Consider the following 14,050-nt stretch of genomic DNA (forward strand, 5'->3'; position numbering starts at 1 on the left):
TCTTACTTAACTCTAGGTAGTGCAAAACCTTCACTTTTTGTTCAGTTGCACCCTGCCTTTTATTAATATTTCAGACGTCATTATGTATTGTTCCTTAAGAGATTGCTCATATACCTGGAAAGTAAAACTTGAAGTAAGGAAGTGGTGATAGCATCAGAAACAATCCCCTGATTGAGTCACAAAACACATGAGAAAATCATCAGAAGACTGTTGAAAGTTGCAAAAGGAATCTCTTCTTGTTTTTTTAATGTTCCCAAAATGTCTAAATTCATTTGCAGCAAATTATTAAGTGAGAAAGAGACAATAACAAAGCAACTTCAGTGCCTAATGCTAAAATAGTGCTGTTTGATTTTACACATCTGCTCATCCTAGCTTTATGTACATTCAGAGAATGAAACAGCATACAATTAGATGTAATTAAAGGAAAGTATTTTTTTTAAAGATATAAATCAAGAGAGGGAGAAAACAACTGATATCATCAAGTGTATTATCATATCTGTCACCAAGCATTATTTTCTTTTGTGGGTGGTTTTAATTCCTAGTGATTCTAATTTCTTCTTAAATTCTTTCTCTTAAAGGAGATATTTAGATTTTAACAAGTAACCTATTCAGTTCTTGAAGTTGTTTATGTTGAATAAGTGGAATCATAAGCTATGCAGGCCTGTAATCCCAGCAACTTAGGGGGTTGAAACAGAAGGGTTGTGAGTTTGAAATCAGCCTCAGTATTTTAGCAAGACCTATCTCCAAAAGAAGAGGGAGTATAGGGATGTCGGGATATAGATCAGTGGTAAAGTACCATTAAGTTTAGTCCCCAGTCCCTGCCCCCCGCAAAATCATAAACCAAATTTTTTATTAAAGATACTCTATATATCATAGTTGGTACAGAATATAGATGCAGGGTGAATAAACTGAGCCGAGCTGTATTAGTATTACTTTCCCTGGGTATAAATCAGTGTGTAAACACATTGGTGAGTGAAAGAAAAATGAAACATTTTTCACCATCAAGAATAAGGGAATGTTATTTAACATCATGTGGCTTATATTGCTCCTTTCTGTTCCCTGTCCTTCTACCTCTGTATACCCACCAACCCATAAAGTGGTTAAGCCATTTTAATAGGAATTAACCCAATGGTCAATTCTCGTTGTTTCATTGTTTTTTTTTTTTTTTTTGTTTGTTTTTTGAGCATCTGCTGTCCATTTGACTAAGAAACTAAAGGAAGACTTAGAGCTCAGTCACAGAGCCTTCATTAGAAGGACTATACCATGAAATGAGAGTGTTGTGATGAACATGAGTCTTCGGACCATTCTGTACTCCAGGTGTGCAGGATCGTTCTGGCTTGTAGTGAATTGTCCTAGCCATAACTTCCTGAAACAATTTAGTAGTACCAAGAACTCTAAAGTGCAGCAAAATATGTTTTAGATATTCTGAAATCAACTTGGCTTTTCTTCTTTAAAATTAGAAATCATGCTGACAAGTTGATGTACCTCTGATATTCCTATGTCTGTATTATTTGGTTTTAGTTTTACTCTGTGTTTGAGAGAAATCACTGCTTTTTTTAATTTTAATTGAGATCTTGATAGACATGTTTCAAATGGTTTTATCTAGATTGGAAAATGAAGTGTGGGCTCAGATTCCTAGAACAATGATACTGTGGTCTCTGTGGGCAAATATGGTTGACCAGAGCTCTCAGAGAGTGGCAGATGCTGCTTTCCGATTTGTGATGGATGTGGGCTGCAGTGAAGTGATGCATGCCCTATTTGAGGGAAGGAAGGTTTCAAAAAGAGAATCTGAACTTGTACTTTTCTTTTCAGTCTTTGCTGACCCAGCCAATCCCCACAGAGTAGCCCACTATAAAATACCACTGTTATGGGAAGATGTGAGTGAGGGCCATGCTGGTGGGCCAACAGATCCTCTCAAGGATTGAGTTCTCAGTAGGGGCCAGGGAGTGTATGCGCATGTATGCCTGTCTGTCAGGGAAAACCAGTGAATTACAGTGCCGATGAACAGTAGTTCATGGGCACTCAGCAATAGAAATCAGTAGGCTGTGGTAATAGACCTCATTAAATATACTTACATGTTTCCTAGCTATTCATGGAAACTTTTACCTTCTAGATTTAAAAGCATGTGTTTTTTATTGAAGAACAGAAGAAGCCAGATGTCCCTGAAGACTTTTGTAAAGCATTGTAATGAGAAATTTACCCTAGATTGAGTAGCTGTTAACTTAATATTTTAGAGGTTTTGTCCATATTTAATAACTTGGATTCCATAAAACTAAGATTAAAGATGCCTTTTTATTTACCAAAAGCTATTTAATTTTCTCCTTGATTAAAAAATTGTAGCTTTTTAGATGAGTTCAATCAGGCAATTAAAGATCAGAGCTTTTAAGTTCAGCTAAGGCAATTAAGTAGGTAATATACTTGTTTATACGCTTTTGCTATATGAGCTTGTTGCTGTACCTTCTTAAAAGCACATATACTCATTTTTGCTTCCTCTGATTGATGATGGGAATTCTAGCTGAATATGTGTCACATTGTCAAATCAAAGACAGGTCCTTTTTCAAGAAGTGGGAGAGCCTGGTCAGGCTTTGTGAGAGGACAGGGAAACAAAGATGGTGAGATAAAATACTGACAAGTCATCTAAGCTTCTCCTTTGTCTTGGCCAGTGTACCTGGGTTCTCCTCTGAGTGTTGGTTTCTGATGCTGCCCCAAAAAACCAGCATAGCAAGAAAAAAAGAGACACTGATTTATACTTATGAGCCCAAATTTTTAAAAATTAAGAATGGAAGGCTGGGGTTGTGACTCAGCTGTACAGTGCTCACCTAGCAAGCACAGAGCACTGGGTTTGAGCCTCAGCACCACATAAAAATAAAATAAAGATATTGTGTCCAACTAAAAACAAAATATTAAAAAAAAAGAATGGAGATATGTTCAATCACCTAACATAAAAAGAGAACAAACTCTTTCTTACAAATAAATGGTTTCCTTGGAATGCCAAATTCATTCCCGAATTTTTATCTATAGAAAATGTACATAGAAATAGAATATTGTAGAGCTTACAAAATATAGCTTATGACTTCCAAACAAATTGTTGAGAATCTGGAGTCTTTCCCTTAGTGTATCCAGTGAAGACCATAGAATGAAATCTGAGCAGTAATCAGTGACAGAGCACCATCCCATGAGGCTTGTTAGTGTGGCCAGAGTTTATTTGGTAGTGTATTATGTCAACTGGGAGTTGTTGGGAATTCAAATACAGTAGTCACTATTCATAGTAGGTCATCATATATTATATTAAGTCAGTTGTTACTATTGTTTATTTTCCTCTTTAATATTTGGCTGAGATTATATGTGTAAGAGTACTTTATAGCCTATCAAATATGCTTTTATTAAAATTTTGAATTGATCACTTTATTCTGTAAATAAGGCTACCCCACTCCAAAAACCAGCCAAGGAGAGAGTTTACTATACTTTATATTACTGGATCAAAAATTTTGTAAATATTTTCTCTAAGATAAAGCAAACATACGATGATACCACAAGAGGACATAGTTATTTCAAATGTTTGAAATTCCCACCAAGATTAACTACTATGGAAAAACTGTCCTTATCAGAAGGCATACGTGAGAGCCCTGTAAGCATAACATTGCTGACTGTGGGTAAAAGCAAAGAAAATGAACAGTGAGAAAGTCTATTAGGCCAGATCAGACACTACAGCAAACATTGCAGCTTAACTTCAAAACATACATCGCCACTAATGAGGTGAGAGCCCTGCATATTAATAAACCTGGAGCTCTAGTCATAGCCATCATTACCCACATCAAACACAAATACGAGTTTAACACCTATGCCATTTCTTTGGAAGATGTGAGAATGCCCTGGCAGTAACTGCTCTCTCTTTCCCTGAGGATAAAAAATAGAAATGGAATGGTAATGAGAATAGAACTTAGATTAAGAAAATAAAACTGGTAATCATTCTGGGGTGATCTTACACAGAGAGAGAAGTTTCTAGAAAGAGAAAAACCTAGATAGTTGGTGTCCCAGGATTTGTGTGTGTGTGTGTGTGTGTGTGTGTGTGTGTGTGTAGCGTTTCATTAACTTTCTCTAATAGGAAAGCCTTAAAAGTATTTTTGCAGAAATTCTAGAGATGAATGCAGTCCAAAGAGATCTGTGTAGAGAAACTAAGTCTTATAGGTTCTACTCCTAGCTTTTTATTCTGCTCATGAATCTGGCCTCATGCTGATCTTCCACCCAGTCTTACCTTATATGCAAAAGCCAGTATGGTTAGCTTACTCATTCAGCAGTTATTTATTTTATACCTACTATGATCCAGGCATTGGCCTAAGTACTTGGAATACTTCAGTATATAAGACACAAGATTTCTATATTCATGGAACTTATATTCTAGCAGGGGTACATGAGATAGGAAATAATCCAAAAGCAAAACCACAGTAAGTGAAGACAGCGTGTGTTAGGAGGTAGGTAGTTACACGGAGAAAAGAAAAAGTAGGTGAAGTACATGGAGGCAAAGGGGAGGGTGCAATATTAATCAAAGTAGTCCTCCTGGAGAAAATGGCCTTAGAATGGCCTTGAAAGAGTGGAACTTGTCAAGATGACATGTGTGGGAACAGTTAGAGCAGAAGCTAAAGATGGGCATGTGCATAGAGCACTCGGAGGCTGGCAGAGGCCAGTGCGTCTGAAGCCAAGTGTAGGGGGACAAGGGTAGAATCAGATGTTAGGAAATTGTTTTGGCACTCAGATGATTTACTGAATCAGGGAGATGGTGGCAGATTCCACCTATACCATGTAATTCCACTTATATGACATTCTGAAAAAGGCATATTTATAAGGACAGAAAATGCTTCAGTAGTTGATATACATTAGTGGGCAGAGGAAGGATGGTTGGCTATAAAGGTACAAGGGAGCCTTTGGGGCTGTTGGAAATATTCTATATCTTGATTCTAGTGGTGGTTACATGACTATCTATTTGTTGGAACACAAGTATCTATATCTGTATCTAATTTTAAAAGGGTGACTTTAAAATTAGATACAGATATTATGCCTCAGAAAATCAGTTTTAGAGAGAAAGCCTTTTTTAGATGTTCTACTTTAAAAAGAAATTTCACCTCTTAAAACACTATTATTCTTTCAAAGGGTCTTGGCTATTCTGTGATTCCATGGCTCCTGACAAATCCTACCTAGGTTTAGTCTAATAATCCAGTAGCTTAAAACCAAGCAGACAGACAAAGCAGAATAACTCCTCATGATTTAAAGAGCATCTACAATGCCAGATGCCAGAAAGAACCAAAGGCTAGGGAAAAGGTTGGCAGATAAAGGGTAAGAGGGGGAAAAAATTAGAAGTTGCAGTTGTCATTGGCACAATTCGAAGCATCTGGAAATTGGACAAAGTTTGCTTTTCCTTCAGTAAGTCACATAGACCCCACCCCCAAGATATTACTAAGAACTGCAAATGTGCAGCACTGACCTGGCCTGTTGGGCAATTTTTAAGGTTCAGTTTCTAAGAAGGAATAAAACTTTGCTTGTCATTCCCACTTTAGTCCTGCTGACTGGCTTCCATGCTGGGTGAGCCTGGACAGGCAGGTCTTTGCTGTTCTCTGCATCTTAGTTGGCTCATGCATATGTACAGGAGAGGGGCTGGATGACCACTCAGGTTCCTTCACAAACTAGGGTTCTGGGCTTGGGGATGTCAGGACTGAAGGAAGTGTGATGGGTTGACGAGGTAGAGGTACAGAGTAAATGACATTCAGGAAAAGAAAGAGAAAAGGTGAGAAATGCTGAAAGGATGAAAATAATAATAATAATAATGAATATTTGTTAAGCACTTACTCTTTACCGGTCACTGAGTGCTTAATGTGTACAAACTATTTTAAAGTGTTCCTTCAAAATAAGGAATTCTTGGGAATACAAAATATTTTTTAGATGAAGTATAAACAAATAATGGAGAACCAAAGCAGTGTGGTTTAGCTGAGACAAAGGTTGCTTTCTAAGCCAGATTAATGGAATCAAATCAGAAGACATCTTTGAGAGAAAAAGTTTTTGAAGTATAAAGACACTGAAAATCAAGTATTATCCTTAATAAAGAATTATAAAAAGGATATGTAGACTCACAACTTGGATGGAAAGCAGGAACATCCCTTTTAAAGGTCTTTTTTTTATTTTGAAATAATTGTAGATCCACAGGAGGTTGACAAAATATGTACGAGGAGGTCTGATTCAAGGGCATCCTTTTTAAAGAAGGAAATTTGGAAGAAAATTGAAGGCTGATAATCCAAAGGAGTGTAGGCAGGTAAATGTTATATATCTGCTATTTCCTTTCAAATGAAACCAGTGTGAATTATAAAGTTAAAAAACACTATAAGAATGTTCATACCAAATCTAAAAAGTATGCACTAAAAGAAAAGAGATGGTAGAAGTGAAACTTTTGAATATCTTAGGAAAGAAATTTTGATGTCAAGGTGGTAGATTATAGGAGCACGTCTTAAGTTGGGATTTGTGGCAGAACTCAATTAGGGAAATGATCCTTTGTTGGATAAGGTCATTCTTTAATGAAAGATGTTGGAAAGCATTAAGTACCAATAGAAAATTAACCTAATGAACTTTAAGTAATTTATGATGAAATGTAGTTTACACAAAAACTTGCATAACAAATCTCTTCTGCAGAAATCTATATAGTTTGTGCTTAACTGTGGGTTACAGTAAGTTTTGAAATAATCTAAGCTGTATTTTTGCTTTCTGGAAGATCAGACAGTTTTTTAAAGGACTGGTTAGTGTTTAAGGAATCCAAGTCAATTTAAAGGAGTCATCCCCAGTTGGTTTTATGTTACATTGGGAAATGCTGAGAGGTCTGGGTGCAGGGAATATCTTTCCCTGAGCTCTGGAACTGTTTAGTCAGATGGATCTGGAAGGGGGAGTTTGTGTTAAACAAGTATTAGTGGTGAGAGTCCCAATTGCACCTTAGCTCCTATTTAAAAATGCTTTGGATATTGTCCTTTAAATGCAAATATTACATGACAGTGTTAGAGTAGATCATAAGTCATGAATATTTATGTTTTTGAAAAAAAAAAATAAAATGGCTTAGCCCATGAACTGAGGTAAACAGACTAGTTGAATGAATCTGGGTTGTTGGTTTTTCTGCAGCTCCGACTAGCCACACAAATGAACCCCTCTAGAAATTAAGCCTCCTTCCCCGTGTTGGTTATTCGCTCTCATTGCCTCAGGTGGTCACTGGGAATTTCTGTATGTGTGGTAATGATTTTCAAAAGGACAAGAAACCCTATTCATCATTACTTAAAATTGTTCTTTTAAATGAGTATGTGCCTAAAATATATAAAACATTCTCAAAACTCAACATTAAAATAACCCAATCCAATTTACAGTGGACAGAAGCCATGGAGACATTGTCCTGAAGAGGATCTACAGATAGCACATAAGCTTATGAGAAGGTATGCAGCATCATTAGCCTTTAGGGTAATGCAAATTACAGCCACCATGAGCTATTACTAAACACCTATCAGAATAGCTAATATAATAGTGGCAACACCAAATACTGGTGAGGATGCAGAGAAATCACACCACTAATACATTGCTGGTAGGAATGAAAGATGATAGAGCCCCACAATTGGCATTTCCTACAAAACTAAACATGCAGCTACTCATATGACCTGGCAGTCGCACTTCTAGACATTTATGCCAGAGGTATGACCTGTGCACAAATGTTTATAGTAGCTTTATTCATATCACCCCCAAACTGGAAACAACCCAAATGTCCTTAAGCAGGCGAATGGTTAAGCTGCTCAGCAGTAGAAGAAAACTAGAAAACTAACACGGAACCTGGATGAGTCACCAGAGGATTGTGCTGAGTGAAAAAGCCAGTCACAAAGACTGTGTCCCATATAATTCCATTATATGGAATTCTTGAGTTGATAAAATTATAAAACAGAAGGCGGATTTGTGGTTGTCAGGCCCTAATAAGGGAATGGAGGATAGGATGGAAGTGGGTATGGCTATAAAAAGGCATGAAGAGGGATCATTATTGTCACAGAAATGTTCCCTATCTTGATTTCAGTGTCAGTATCTGGTAGTGCTATTCTACTATAGTTTTACAGAATGCAGACATTAGAGGAAACTGAGTAGAAGATGAGCATTATGTCTCTGTGTTATTTCTTACAACAGCATCTGAATTTACAGTTATCTTTAAAAGTTTCATATAAAAACATGTATAGCAATATATAAACATAAAGACATAACAATGTGTAGAAAGAAATATCTTTGTGCATATGAGAGAGAAAAGGAATATCTTTCTGCATTTCCTTATGCAAGTGGAATCCTTATTCAGAGAAGGTGATCAAAGACTTAGTTTTTCTCTTTCATATGCATCTGTGATAGGATCTGATCAAGATAGAATCATCCCTTTTGGGACACTAAGAGAGTAAGGAACCCAAGAGAAATTACCATACTACCCAATTCCCCCTCTGTTCTGAAAATGAGTATCGGTGGAAACCTTAGAAGAGACAGAAGCAAAGAGATTATATGTGATACAAGGAAGAAATGCAGGGAAGTTAGTCCCCCAATACTTTTGCCTAAAATTCTTCTGCCTCTGTAGTGAGTGAGACTTAAAGTAAATCATGTGATTGTTTTGTGTTTTGGCCCTCATTGTGTTTGACTCACTTTATGCTGTCCACTCTGGTGAGCCCTTGTCCAACTCATAGCAAGATGAACTTGTTATGGATGAATGTCTGACTCATCAAGCCCCACAGACAGATCTGATTATGGCTTCATGCCAGAGGCAAACCTGAATTTTAGGATTGATCAAAGGGAAGGGAACCCTACCTGTGTGATGGATGATAGTGTCATTTTTACCAGTAGAAGATGGAGGCCACAGTGAATTTATGGCACTGATTGTTTGCCAATGCTTATTTGTGGGATGAAAAAATTGCATCATCAGGCTGGGGTTGTGGCTCAGTGGTAGAGCACTTGCCTCAAATGTATGAGGCACTGAGTTCGATTCTCAGCACCACATATAAATAAAAAATAAAGGTTCATCAACAACTAAAATGAATAAAATAAATAAAAAATTTTTTAAAAATTGCATCATCATTTTCGGGGATAATATTTTTCTCCTTCAGTGTGGCAAAATTGGAAGCCATCCTTAATTCTCTTTTCTAGTATAAAAGCTTTATCCTCAAAGGATTCTGCCAAGTAGCATGGACAGGCAACACTAGCAATTGGACTGCTCCACGTCGTCTCTTTCTCCATAGGTGTGATAAAAGGTGATCAGCGTTGTGAAAATCAAATCCAGACTTTCACTGTTGGAGGATTAAGTTTTTTCTGAATTGAGGTTGATAATTATAATAGTATAATATATGTTATTAATATTGTCATTTGTTGAGTATCCCCTGTGTGCTACTGAGTTAGATCTTTTCTGTATATAATTTTGTTTAATCTTTATGATAACCTTGTAGGGAAGGTATCACTGTATCTCCATTTACTAGATGAGGAATTGAGGTTCAAAGAGGCTAAATAAATAAGTTGCTCAGTCATAGGAAAGGCAGTAAGCGCTTAGTTACACAATGGAAGAGCGCCTCTGGGGATCAGACCTAGGTTTGTTTAAGTTCTGTTTCTTCCTCTTAATTCGTCTCAGCTACCTGATCTTGAGTCATTGTCTTAACTTATTTGAGGTCATAGTGTTGTACCTGGGACGCAGCAAGTATTAATAGTTCAGACAGTTGTTTTCCAAGAATAGAAGCAAGAGATTGAGAGAGAACAGTTAGAAGCTCCCAAACTTCCCCCTATATCTCTTTTTCTTAGAGAGAACATCAGCTTGTGAGAAGTAGAAAGAACCTGAAGTAAAATCAGTTCATCTGTGACCTTCCCAGATTTACCGAATTATTCAATGCCAAAGCATAGACAATCATCCAGCCTGCTAGTTCAATGAGATTTATCTCATAATGCAGTTTGTTAAAGCTTAAGAGGTACAGTCAGAACCTCTGGTTGTGTGGCCTTGGAAAATTAATTTTATTAATTTAAGCTTCAATACCAGGTTAATAATAATACCAATCTCAAGGGTTAAAATGAGAATTAAAGGAAATAATGCATACTAATAATGGCTTAGCCCATTCCTGGCATATAGCAAGGGCCAAGTAAGTATCATATATTTTGATTATTGTTATTTAATTAAAACTATTTACCAGACTTGGTCCTCTGAACATGCTGCTCAAAGTCCAGTCTACAATCTTACACTGTATTTCTGCATTTAATGTATTCCTTTTTTTTTTTTCTTTTTTCTTTTTGGCTGAGCAGCATTTCAGTCTATAGGAATCTTACAATCAGTGGTATCTTGGGCTTGGGGAAGTAGGTTGTTCCAGAGTGAGAGCAGAATGAAGGTTTTTTCTGATTCTCAAGAACTCATTCCTCCACCCCTGGGGTTTCTCAAACACTGACAAGAATATGTACACATTACAGATAAATCTAAGATTCACCACTTTAGAAAGAAATCTCTTTTCCTTACTGTGGAAAGAGTGAGAGAAGGAAGAATTGGGATGGCAGGCCTTTTTGTCCTTGGTATTAGCCTGCTAAGTGCCCCCATGTCTCCTCCTTTTCATCATGTGGAAAAGGGAAGCCATGTATGTTGCCTCCATTCTGAACTGAATCATGAGACTCTAGACAATAACTGCCATTTAGGATGGCTAATTATGCTGCTTAATTTTATTTAAGGCTTTTGCAAGAATATTTGGATGACCTACCCTTTATTATGTGGTGGAGTGATTAGAATAACTTTTATATTGCATTGTGGTTTTCTCTTAAGTGCATTCCTGTTGTGCACAGATGAATTTGTAATGCAGAATATCAGCATAGTCTATATTTAATTGTACCTGCTGTTCTCATTCATTAGAATGTGGTCCCCAAGAAATAACTACATAGATATATTGGTTGTTGTCTTTTCACAAGACAATTAAGCAATGAAAGAGTATTGCTGAAGTGCCCTGGCACAGCACTAGGAGAGGTTACTAAGAGTGGAGTCCTGTGTTCTCTGGCTCCTCCTGAACTGAGAGTAGCTTCCTGGCATACAAGCAAGCAATGCAATCGCTTAATAGAGGGAAGAAGTTGAAGAGAAGTTTATTTTTGCTTCCAATATCACCCCACAACAGAGCTGCGTTCCACATTTTAAAACCCAACTCATGTTTTCTTAAGAATTGTACCATGCCTGCTTCTAAGAGCATTCAGTGAGGCTTACACCTCAAAGAACAGAGTAAATTAAATATTTTAAACATAAAAGGAAACAGAGAGCAGAAGGGAGAAGTAGGAGATGTCACCAGCATCTGAAGCCATTATACCATGCCAAAAGGAGTCTTCAGTTTGTATGGTTTTCTTTTTCTGACAGAAAAAACACCTAATATATACAAAAACACCTAGTATATCCTTTAGAACCAGTCGTATCAGAAAGTTGACTTGTAAGCCCCTATTCAGAATGCACTGGCTAACTCTTAACTGTAGTTTTGTGAACAGCTTTTATTTATCTGTTTTGAACAGCCCCCTCGGCTCCCAGCCAAATCCTGTCTGAGGGTAACTCCCACCCTGACCCCTGATTATGTTGGGGGCAGAGGCTGGGCAGTGGGCGGAGAAGCTCTTTGTGAAGAGCTGCTGAAAGCATGAGCTCTTGAGGGCTCTGGCCTTTATTCACAAGCTTGAGCTTGATGCTGTTTGTGTGGATTGTTTAATGGCTAATTGATGCAGCATGTGTAAAGATATAGTTTCCTGCATGAGGCAGTTATGGGTGGCAACATGAGTTGTCTCAACATGATACCAATTTCCACAGTCAATTTGGTCAATTCAGTGGAAGGAAGGAAAAAAAAAAAAAAGACAGTCCAGCCTAAAAATCAGTTAGAACAGTTACTGGAGGTTATTGAGACAACCTGGTTGGCTGACTGAGTTTTTCATGTTTGAACCGATGGTTTGTATTTTGTAGGCATAGCCTTTGCCATTTGGGGAAATAATCATAAATACACAAAAGTGACATTTTAAAGTTAGTATCTTTCTTTAAATATCTATAATCACAAGTTATTTAGACCTTCTAATACATACCAGTTTTGAGAGAATAACCGTGTGTGTGTGTGTGTGTGTGTGTGTGTGTGTAAGTGTATAATATTATTAGGTTATATAAGAAGCTGATGTTTCATACTTTGTCATAGAATAGAAAAGTGATCACCATGGTCACAAAGCACCCACAAAACTATGGCTTATCAGTTAGTCTTTTGGTAATAAATAATGTTTATGATAAATCAGGTTGCATCTTCAGGCTATTTTTTAAAAACAACTTTATTAATGATATGCAATTTATATGCCATAAAAGATATCCATTTTAAATATATGACTCAGTAGTTTTGAGTAAATTTGTAGAGTTGTACAATCATCACCATAATCTAGTTCTGGAACATTTACATCACCCAAAAAAGGAGATCCCATACCCATTGTCAGGAAATCCCTGTCCCAGGCCCCTGTCCCCAGCCCCAGGGAACACTAATCTGTATTCTAACTACAGATTTGCCCTTTCTGGACATTCTATGTAAGCAGAATCATGCAGTATGAAGCCTTGTGCTTCTTCAGGTAGCACGATATTTTTGAGGTTGATCTATATTGAAGTATGTCAGTAGACCATTTATCTTTATTGCTGGATAGAGATATGTCACATTTTGTCTATTCATTTATAGACAAATAATGCTGATATTCACATGTAGTTTTTATGTGATTCCATTTTCCTTTCTCTGGGGTAGATAACTAAGAGTGTAATTAGTGTATTTCTTTAAATATTTGTAACCACAATCAGACAATCCAGTAGATATTAGTTTTGAGAAGTAACCATTTTGCCATTGATGTATACTATGTGATCAGTGTAATTGACTCGTGTTTTATACTTTGTTAAAAGGTACAATAAGATAATGACCACTGGTGGGGTTGTAGCTCAGTGGTAGAGTGCTTACTTAGCATGTGTGAGACACTGGGTTTGAGTCTCAGCACCACACATAAATTGTAAAAAAAAGGTCCACTGACAACTGAAACAAATATTTAAAAAAAAAAAAAAAGATAATGACCACAAAGCCAATATGGCAATGTTACACCCAATTTTCAATTTTTGAGACTGGGGCCTTGCTGTGTTGCCCAGGCTGACCTTGAATTCCTATGCTCAAACAGTCTTCCTGCCTCAGCCTCCTGAGTAGCTGGCACTAAAGGCAAACATCTACCTGGCTTATTAAACATAGGGCTTGTGTTTAATTTTTAAAGACACTTTAAGATTGATTTTTGCAGTTGCAGGCTCCTATAGAAAATCACCCATTATCATCCTCAGCAAGGCACAGACCCTGTTTGTGGGCTTAACATTCTTCCAGCTCCCTAGTATTTTTCTCATCATCTTCTTAGCCCTTCACATCATTGGACAGAACTGCATCATAACCCCTTATTCACTTGGACTACACTACTGCAACTCAGTCATTATATCATTAAAAAGCTCAGCTTACTGTGACATCCCACAGAAGGAGCGGGAAAACATTGTGACAAGAGATACTGGATGTGATTGGATAATTGTTAACTTTTGAGTTATCCCAGCTGAACAGAACTTGCCATTCTGGAAGAAGCCTCCCCTCAGTTGCAGCTGGTGTATTGAAAGTTAACCTCACTTAGCATTAGGGTCCAGTCAAATATATTAGAAGATCCAAAAAAGGTGGGAATCATTGTCATTTCCAGTTCTGCAAAATAATAGCTTATAGTATATCTTGTGTATTTAAGTATACAAAATGTTCTTTCCATTCATTTGGTTTATTCAACAGTTCATCGAGCACTAATTAGTGCCAGTTAGACTAAACATAGTCTCATTTAATTCTTGTAACCACTTTGTCAGTGTAGGAAGATAAGATACCTGGATATAGTAAGATACAATCAGATGTCAATATATCATATATAAGATTGGGTTTTATCTGATTTTCCCACACTGATAAGGTAGTTTTTCAGTGAGAGTTCAAGGTTGTTTTGAGAATTAAGTCAG

General features: G+C 37.0%; 1 protein-coding gene across 5 annotated transcripts in view; it reads left to right on the forward strand.

Moving 5' to 3' along the window:
- The window catches only part of Map2k5 (mitogen-activated protein kinase kinase 5), a 236,560-nt gene that overhangs the window by 104,150 nt on the left and 118,360 nt on the right, over positions 1–14,050 (forward strand). The window lies entirely within an intron of this gene.

The sequence above is a fragment of the Callospermophilus lateralis genome, chromosome 3 (assembly GCF_048772815.1).
Source record: "Callospermophilus lateralis isolate mCalLat2 chromosome 3, mCalLat2.hap1, whole genome shotgun sequence".
Taxonomy (NCBI): domain Eukaryota; kingdom Metazoa; phylum Chordata; class Mammalia; order Rodentia; family Sciuridae; genus Callospermophilus; species Callospermophilus lateralis.